The sequence below is a fragment of the Apteryx rowi genome, unplaced genomic scaffold (assembly GCF_003343035.1).
Source record: "Apteryx rowi isolate R43461 unplaced genomic scaffold, aptRow1 scaffold_198, whole genome shotgun sequence".
Lineage (NCBI taxonomy): Eukaryota > Metazoa > Chordata > Aves > Apterygiformes > Apterygidae > Apteryx > Apteryx rowi.
The window spans coordinates 569,944-578,472 of NW_020448285.1; positions in this window are offsets into that span (position 1 = coordinate 569,944).

Here is an 8,529-nt window from a genome sequence, read left to right on the forward strand (position 1 = left end):
GGTAGATATTTTCTCTGCATTAAGACCTTTGTCACGTGACTGCAGAAGATTTCAGTGCTTGGAAGCTAAGCTTAGCACACAGTGTTCCCCCTCTCTTGCTGATGAGCCCTACAGCGAGCAGGCTTTGGGAATGCACAGCTTCCATTGCTCAGACCCCAGCGCCAGCAACCAGATTAGCTGTGCAGTGAAGTTTATTTTTAGTTCTCATAAGGAGAAAGATATAAAAGCACAGAGTGCCCAGGGGCATTCAACTCAAGGGATTTATCTTGTTCCAACAGCTCCCCACGAACACTGGATCTATGTTGTGTCTATAACATGCCAGTGCTCACAGGACACAACAGCTAGTTTGTACTAGTAAATGAAATGCGTGGGACTGCTCTCTGGCACTGAGGCCAAATAATATTTCCATAATGTTAAATTCTCTTACCTTTCATACCAGGGTTGTTTTGTATCAACTGCCTATGAGGGACTGTCCGTGGCCTGCACTTTTCCCAGACCTGTTTGTCAGACGGCCGTGGCCAGGCTCAAGCCACACCAGGACCACTTCTAACAGCTTAATGGCAGAGATGTTTGTGTCCCAGTGCGCAGCTTCATGCCCCAGCTCTCCTGAACTTACCATCCCAGATGTAGCCATCATGTACCACATTTTGGAGGGAGGAAAGGCAGACTCATTTAGCAGACTGAAGGTGAGAAACAGAGAATTTTGCTGTATACTGCGTGGCATTATCAGCTGTAGGTACTGTTTAGGTTTGCATTCAAGATCGTCAGTAAACAGGGTTAGTTCAGGTTCTGCAAAAGCTCAGTTTCTGCTAATTATTTGTCCTGATTACCTGTATTTGCAATTCTACTAAAGCAAGCCACTAATATTCTTTCTAAAGTGTCTGAGCTTATCTTCCTGTGATGCAGCCAAGAAAACATACGAATGACCCAGAAGGCAAATGGTAAATAGGTCTGTTATACAGCCAGGTACCCTGACTCTGCATTCCCTCCAAGAAGTGGACTGTCATCATTGTTTGCCGAATGTGTGCCCTCATTTCAGTCAGTGCTTTCACCAAACTGCCTTTAGCATGGGCCTTTTATAGAAAGAGCAAAATCCAGGCTTAGCAGGGGAGCAAGGACTGGTACCTGACTGAATTCCTTTCACATCCTAACTGTGTCACCATATTAACATGCAGACTGCAAATATACATAACAGGGTATAATTTCAGAGAGGTACAGGGGATGTATACAGGTCTGTTTGGCAAAGCTATGTGTGACAAGATTTTTGCTGATCCAGCTCTTACACCTAGTAATTAAACTGCCGTCATTTGTCTTGTGTGTCCACATTTAGGCAATACTATTCATGAAAGCATATATAGTTTTCTGTTGTTTTGATCAGTGCGGGAAGTTTTTAGCTATAAATGCTGAGGCATATGCTTAGTCAGACCTCCTGTATGACTGCACCCTAAAGCAGTTAATTACAGATCTTTACCTAACTGTGTTCTGGCAGCGTTCTTTAATGTGTGACAGATTCTCCATGGATTGACCGATAGCTCAAAGAACTGTCAGAAAGCAGCCAATTTGCCGTGAAAAATGACATCTCTACCTTCCTTGTCAGAGCATTGCAATACTACCGCAGGTCTCTGACTTGTCAGTTTGCTTCCTATAGTAAATATTCTGCATTTCACTGGGAGGAAAGATCATTTGTTATGAGCTGGCACTTCAGCTGATGAAGCAGATGTAACCTGTCAATGAAAATGAAGCTGGAATGGCTGCTCAGTGACTGAGGGCTGGTAATAAGGTACTGTGAGCCCTATGCTCCCTCCCAAACCTTTCAACAGGCCAGCAAATGCTCCTAGAGACTGGCTTTCTAAAATGAGGCCTTGAAAAGCCCTTACTGCAAAGTTTTTCCACGAGGGCCATTCAAATTTGCAGCTGAAACGATGGCATGATATTACTAATGTTAAAGGATAGCTGTGGTGAAGCCAAGATGATGTCTCTTTTGACATCAAATTCCAAGACACTTTAGCCAACGTCAGTCCCTGGTTTGGTCTCCAGTTAACAGAAGGTGGTGGAATGATACAAAAGGGTTTATGGGGGGTGTGTGTGTGTGTGTGTATGTGTGAGCCTTGTGCAACTACATAAAAACATGCGCTGGGGTTGTAACAGAATCTGACCAAAAAAAAAAAAAGAACTCTAGGCAAAAGACCCAGAGATGAGCTCTGCAGTTGCTGTGGCAGTTTTTATATAGATAGCTTAAATTCTGTACTCCCAGAGCCAAGAAAATGCATGCAAGGTTATTCCAGTGTGTCCTGCTCAGCACAGTTTTCTATCATTAACTTACGGCACTGATTTTTCTCTGATATTGCAGATCTGAGGATTTAGACAGTAGTACAGGAAAGAAGAGGTGAAAATACTCCTATCTAAACAAGGGTGGAATCAATAATTCTAACTCTCAAGACAGACACAAACATATGCTAATACAAATGACCTAGAAAACAGTATAAATTTTCACTTTAAATAACTCTGTGTTTGTATATGGTACAATAACACTCTCCTTTGGGATTGATTCATTCCTGGATGTAGGAAAATGTGATTTTTACAGAAGCAGTGTAATCTCTGACTTGATCTTTTTTTAATCAGTAAACTGAGCAAGCTAGAAGTCTTCATTCTGTCAGGAACATGGGGTCATGCAGGGCATGAACTTGGTTAACATGGTTTATTTTTTTACCTGACTTGTTCCAGAATATCCTTGCTAGGATGTGATAACCTGATGGCTTTTGGCCAGTGTTCTCTCCTGTTCTTAGCCCTCAGGCTAACAAAAACTAAGAAGGGTATTTCCAAGATCAGAAATACTGAGCCTTTTCTTTTTTCTCCTTGAAAGAAGAACAGAACTAGGAACTCGAACAATAGTGGTAAAAAGTTGCTAGCAAAGGATTCCATCTCTGGCCAACCTCTAAAGCAAAACAGACACAGAAGCGCTAGCTGCACAAGCAAGAGAGTTTGCAAACGCTCAACTTCCCAGAAAATTCTGATACGAGAGAGGTGAAAACAGTGTTACTTTTACTTCTGTCAAGCACTGAATAGGCTTCTTCCAAAAGCTCTCAATCAGATTTGGAAGATCAAGAATATATTCCAATGGTTTAAAAAGACTTGGCATCAGAATTATGGACCTCTTAAAGGCTTTGAAACCATATGGTCTGAAAGTTAAGCATAAATTTAAGTGTTTTGCCTTACCTGGTGACTAACAAAAAATTTCTCATCTAATTTCATGATGTAACTGATAGAATGAGGGATGCCTGCATTTATTCTGACATAAGAGCATAGCAAAACTACCAGGGTTTAAGGAAAAAAAAAAAAAGGCATCATCTTGGATGGCAGGATATTTTCATTGACAAAAGATTTACTTGCCATGGTTAACTTTACTCCACCCCAACCAAGATACCTCCATTACCAATACCACGAGTAGGAACCCAGCCAGGCACCCTTCAAAGAGCAGTTCAGCCCTAAGACAGCCTGAGCACCCTCTGCTGTTGCTCTCCACCGAGATCAGAGCTGTGGTCCTGTCTGAAGTTAGGTAGGATCTGTTTGGACTGCTGCTGACCAGGTCACATCTCCCCTTCAGAAGTATCCATTTCCAACCTTAGTACAACACGTAGAAAATTGGGTATTTTAGATGACTCCACAAGCTGAACGTTTCTTCAAAAAAATGAGACAGCTTAATTGGAGATAATGGTCACCTATACCCCTGTAGGAAAGAGTTTCTCTCCCTGTCAGAAAAACTCAGAAACTAAACTATGTAAAAATGCAAGTGCTTCATCTGACTGTAGTCACAACTGGGCAAACTGTCTGTGTTTGTTAATTGGTGTAATAGAGTTCATCAGGTCTGTGCTCCTCTAAAGGACAACTGAACTGAAGCATCTGGGTCAGGTACGTGCTCCTAATCATTGCCGAGAAGAATCTCTGTATCTCCAGTAAGTATAGAGGGAGGCTGAGGAAGCCAACCTGCCTAAGAAAGGAGGCCAATATACAGTTTTCTGCAGCAAGATCCTGAACTGCTGAAAAAGTTAAATTAAACACCAGTGAAATATTTGAATTGTATTTAACCACAAGTAAAATCCTCTGGGACATCTGCTCAAAAGAAATTGAGTTTGTACCACCCCAGCACCAATGAAACTCAGGGCAACCAAAGTGAAGAAGCTCATATTGCAAATTATTTCACTGGAGAAATAACAAGCAGAGAAGTAAAAAGATTATTTATAATAATATCATTAAAATCAAAGGGTTGTTGACAGTATTAGCTTCTCAGGAATTAATGAACTAGAAGCTACTGTGAGAATAACTGCATATAAACTACAATAATATTGATGTTATGCCAGAAGCTGTGATGTCTACCAAGAATTAATTTACGAAATCAAAACTAGAAAAAAGTCAGCTCTATTTATGACCTCTAAAAAATGCAAGTAAATAGAGGATGCAAAATCTCATGAGAAAGCCCACTTGTAAAACTACATATACAACCTTGCCTCTAAGAGATCCTATTTTAAAATTACAAATCTGTGTTTGAAGCATTTCCCTTCTCAGGGTTATTTCTGGAAGCTGGTGGTAAGGTTTCTGATTTCCACATTAGTGGCCTCCTAGCTGTTTCTTTTACATCAGGCTGGTGTTCTCTGCCTATTGCCAGCAATAAATATATTAAAAAAAAAATTACCTACTTCCGTTTATCCCATGAGCGGGTTCTCCATGAATATAATAGCAAAGGAGAAAGGACGGAGGAGGCGAATAAGGGTTTTAGGAAATATCAAGTACTTAGCAAGGGATGAGAGTGGAAAAGTAAAACACTAAATACAGAAGAAAAAAAAAAAAAAGACGTGCCTAGTAAATCTATCACCTGAGCGCGTTGCTTGCCCTCCCTGAACCTCCAAACCTGTTGTGATGATGGCTGTAAGAGTTGCTCCGCGCAGGTGCTGCCTCCTGCGCTCCTGTCCGGGTCCCGACGGCGTCGCCAGCCCTCCCGTCCCGTCCCGTCCCGTCCCGTCCCGTCCCGTCCCGTCCCGTCCCTGCCCCGGGCTCCCCCCGCCCGGCCCGGCCCCGTCTCGGCCCAGCCCGGGGCTGTCAGTCGCTGCCCCGCGACGCCGCCGCGGTGCCGGCTCCAGCCCCGGCCTGATCCCCATCCCGGCCCCGGCGCGGGACCCCCCGGCCCCGGCCCCGGCCCCGGCCCCGGCCCCGGCCCCGCGGCGGTGCCCGCTGCCCCCCGGGCTGGGGCTGCCCCGGCTGCCCCGGCTGCCCCGGGCCCTGCTCCCTCGGGCGGGGGGACCGATCTGGCGGCCAGGACCGGCCTGGCCCGGCCCGGCCCGGCCCCGCCGGCAGCCCCGGGGAAGGCCTTCACTGCCGCCTGGCTTCAGCAGAGACAGCTCCTGTATCAGTGCCAGAAAATACTGGAAGATGTTGAAGAAACTAATGTGGAGGAGCAGCTGGGTTTAGCAGTTTTACTGTAGATGGCCTTAAAAATCCAGGCGTTTCCAATATCCAGCAAAGCATATATTAAAAAATGGCATTATCGTGCATTACGTATCACAGTGACGCAGAGTGGTGGATTGAGAATTGCTCCATGAAAATATGAAATCTACATGATTGACTGGTTATTGAGCCTTTCTTTTTTTTTCTTTTTTGGTATGATGTTATGCGCTTAACTGAACAGGAGGCTTTGAAGAAACAAGTTAGCCACCTCCCAGCACACGCTGCAGACCTGTTCAGAAAATGTGCTAGCTCTGTTTCCTTTGAAGATTTCACCTCTTTTCTTGAGCCAACACGTGCTGGAAAGGATCAAAGGAGAAAACGTAGCGCGCCCCTTCCCCGGTACAGAAAGGCCTTTCTCTGTGCTGTGGGCCCTGGCGGATGGGGAAGGACCCAGGGTCTGCTGGGGCCGGCAGACGAGGGGGCACAGGGGGCCCCAGCCCTGCGCTGGGGAGGGGAGGGAGAGCCCCGGGCAGGATCGTGCAGCTGGTCCAGTCACCACAGGCAAGGAAGAAAGACCTTGGACGTCTGCTTGTTTAAGTGAGGGAGGTGAGAGCACCACCAGGGAGCAGTAGGAAGTGCTCCTGCAAGTTTCCATTCCTTTCTTTATCAAAACTGGTGAGGAATGATAGGAACTGAAGCCTGCAGAGCAGCAAAAGGTCGGTGAAGAGCAAGTCTTGGCCTAGAATAAGTGGACAGAGTACGACACTGTGCCCAAGCCTCATGGATCTATTTGTGAGCTGCAGAGGTAGAATAGGACATGGAGCAGAGGATTTTAAATGAGAAATCCAAATTATTCATAGGTATTACATACAGTTTGTAAGCATTAAGAGACATAAATGAACAAAAATGGTTAGCATTAGTACCAACAGCTACCAGAGGATTCACCTCGCTGAAGCTGCTTCTAGATTTGGATCTGATTTCTCTTCCACAAAGTTTGGCCAAGTTGGGTAGACTTGCAGCCTTTCAGCTGGCCTGTCTTAAACAACAGCATGGTTAGCCATGTATGTAGTGCCCATGGGAGCAGCAGTTGTAATTAAGGGAGGTTTACAAGAAATTTCAGTTGACTAACAATTGGACTGTGACTGGCACTCTGACCCTCTCGCCTTTTATCTACTTTCTTGTCTCTGATTCTTCTCCTAAGCTCTTATGAGGCATAAAAGCAGGACCTGGGAGTATTATTTAAATATGAGACGAGTGAAGCAGTCTAAGCTTCACAGAGCATCAAAAAGATCATAACTTTCTGCAGAGAAGCACGCCTAGGTGCAGGGGCACCCAGGGGCTCCCAGGTTTGTTGCGGAGCTCTGATGAACCTTTCGTTTCTAAGAGCTGCTCACATGTGCCCTCTCTAGCATTTCCAAACTCCGTCACTTGTGTCAGGTTTCAGATCTGGAGCCTCTGCTGGCTTGTTTGTACCCATGTACTCTAAGATAATGTTTTTAAAAACTGTGTTTTGTGGGAGCAGCTATGAATAGATTTATACAAACAATAATATATGTGGTCTCAGTTACGGTCTTGTTCCTGCTTCTGCGTCTGTAACGGAAAAGGGGATTCTGGTATCATCACAGGTGCGAGACAGTTTCCTGCTCAGTTCGAGTCACTGTGGTGTGCTGGGCTTCCAGCACAGTTCAGCAAGTCTTTACTCAGCTCTTTATTCAAATACAAATTTATGATGTTATCTTCTTTATGAAGATGTGCTTACTGAAATGCTTTTTCATCTTGGAAACACATTCCTTAGTGCCCAGATGGAGTTTTTCAGACTTCTTTTCACTAAGCTTTCACTCCCTGAGTCATTCATTCCTTTCCAGAGTTTCCATCATTCAATCTCAAGCTCACCAGTTCAGAGTCTTCAGTGTAATATGGTGCAGAGCCTGTCTTTTCCTCTTTGTCTTTCATAATATTTCTCTGCACGTACTGTATGGTGACCACTTTTTCACTCAAGATGAGGTTGCACATTTGTGCCATTTTTATCATGTTCTAAATAAGCCCACTGTTCTTTTGCCAGCTTGGTGATTTTGGTGGGGTTGCCTCACTGATGTTTCAGTGTTGAAATGTTGATGTTTCAGTTGTTGAGTGTTTCAAGAAGTAAGAAACTATTTCCAGTGGACTCTGAGCATCTTCTTTCGGTCACATACTTAGAAATAATTGATCTTTCTGAATCTTTGGGAATTTTGAAGATATTTCTATAACTGTCCTGCAGCAAACTGGCAAATGTATATATCTTTGCGCCAGAGCAGTTTGTGCTGCTTCTATAGGTTTTATTAACTATAAGGTGACTTCTTTTGTAGTCCAGAGGTGAGGGCATTGTCCTGCAAATAATAGAGACCCTCAAGTTTTGAATAGCGTCTGTCTAACGTGCTGAAAGAGCTGTGTAAAGGAGTTAGTAACAATACCAAGTGTGGAATTACTCTGCTTCTCTGTGATAAAACTGCAAGCAAAATTTAGATAATGCAAATGTACACTTGATTAAGGGCACATGGGAAACCATTATGTGGACTTGTGAAGGTACCCATTAAAGTATCCATTTGTTTTTTGATTTCCTTTGGCTCATAACAGGAAGCCCCCATTAATTTTCTTTATAAATAAAGTGTATGCTCAACAAGAAATTAAAGGCAATTTGCATTTTGAAATTATGAGAAGAAGTAATATATGTAGAATTAAGATGTTTGAAAAAAAACCCTTCAATTAGAGATGCTAATATTTCTGTCCATTAAGCCTCAAAAATTAATTTTATGGAATGGATGTTTTAAAATTACCCCTCATTAGCAGCTGATGACTGCCAGATGTTAATAAACTCTTCATAAATGCTGATCATTAGCTATAATAATGAGTTAGCTCACAAAGGGTTTCATATTTATGTGACTGTAAACCACAGCATGGAGAGCAATGTCTATACACTCTTTTTTGAAAGATAAAGAATGATATAAAAAATAGTTGCTCTCTACCAGTAAATCAGAGGAAAAAAACCTTTCATGTCAGTCCAGAAGAGTCTAAGAGCCACAACAGGAGCCATTTCAACTGCATTTCGAGGTC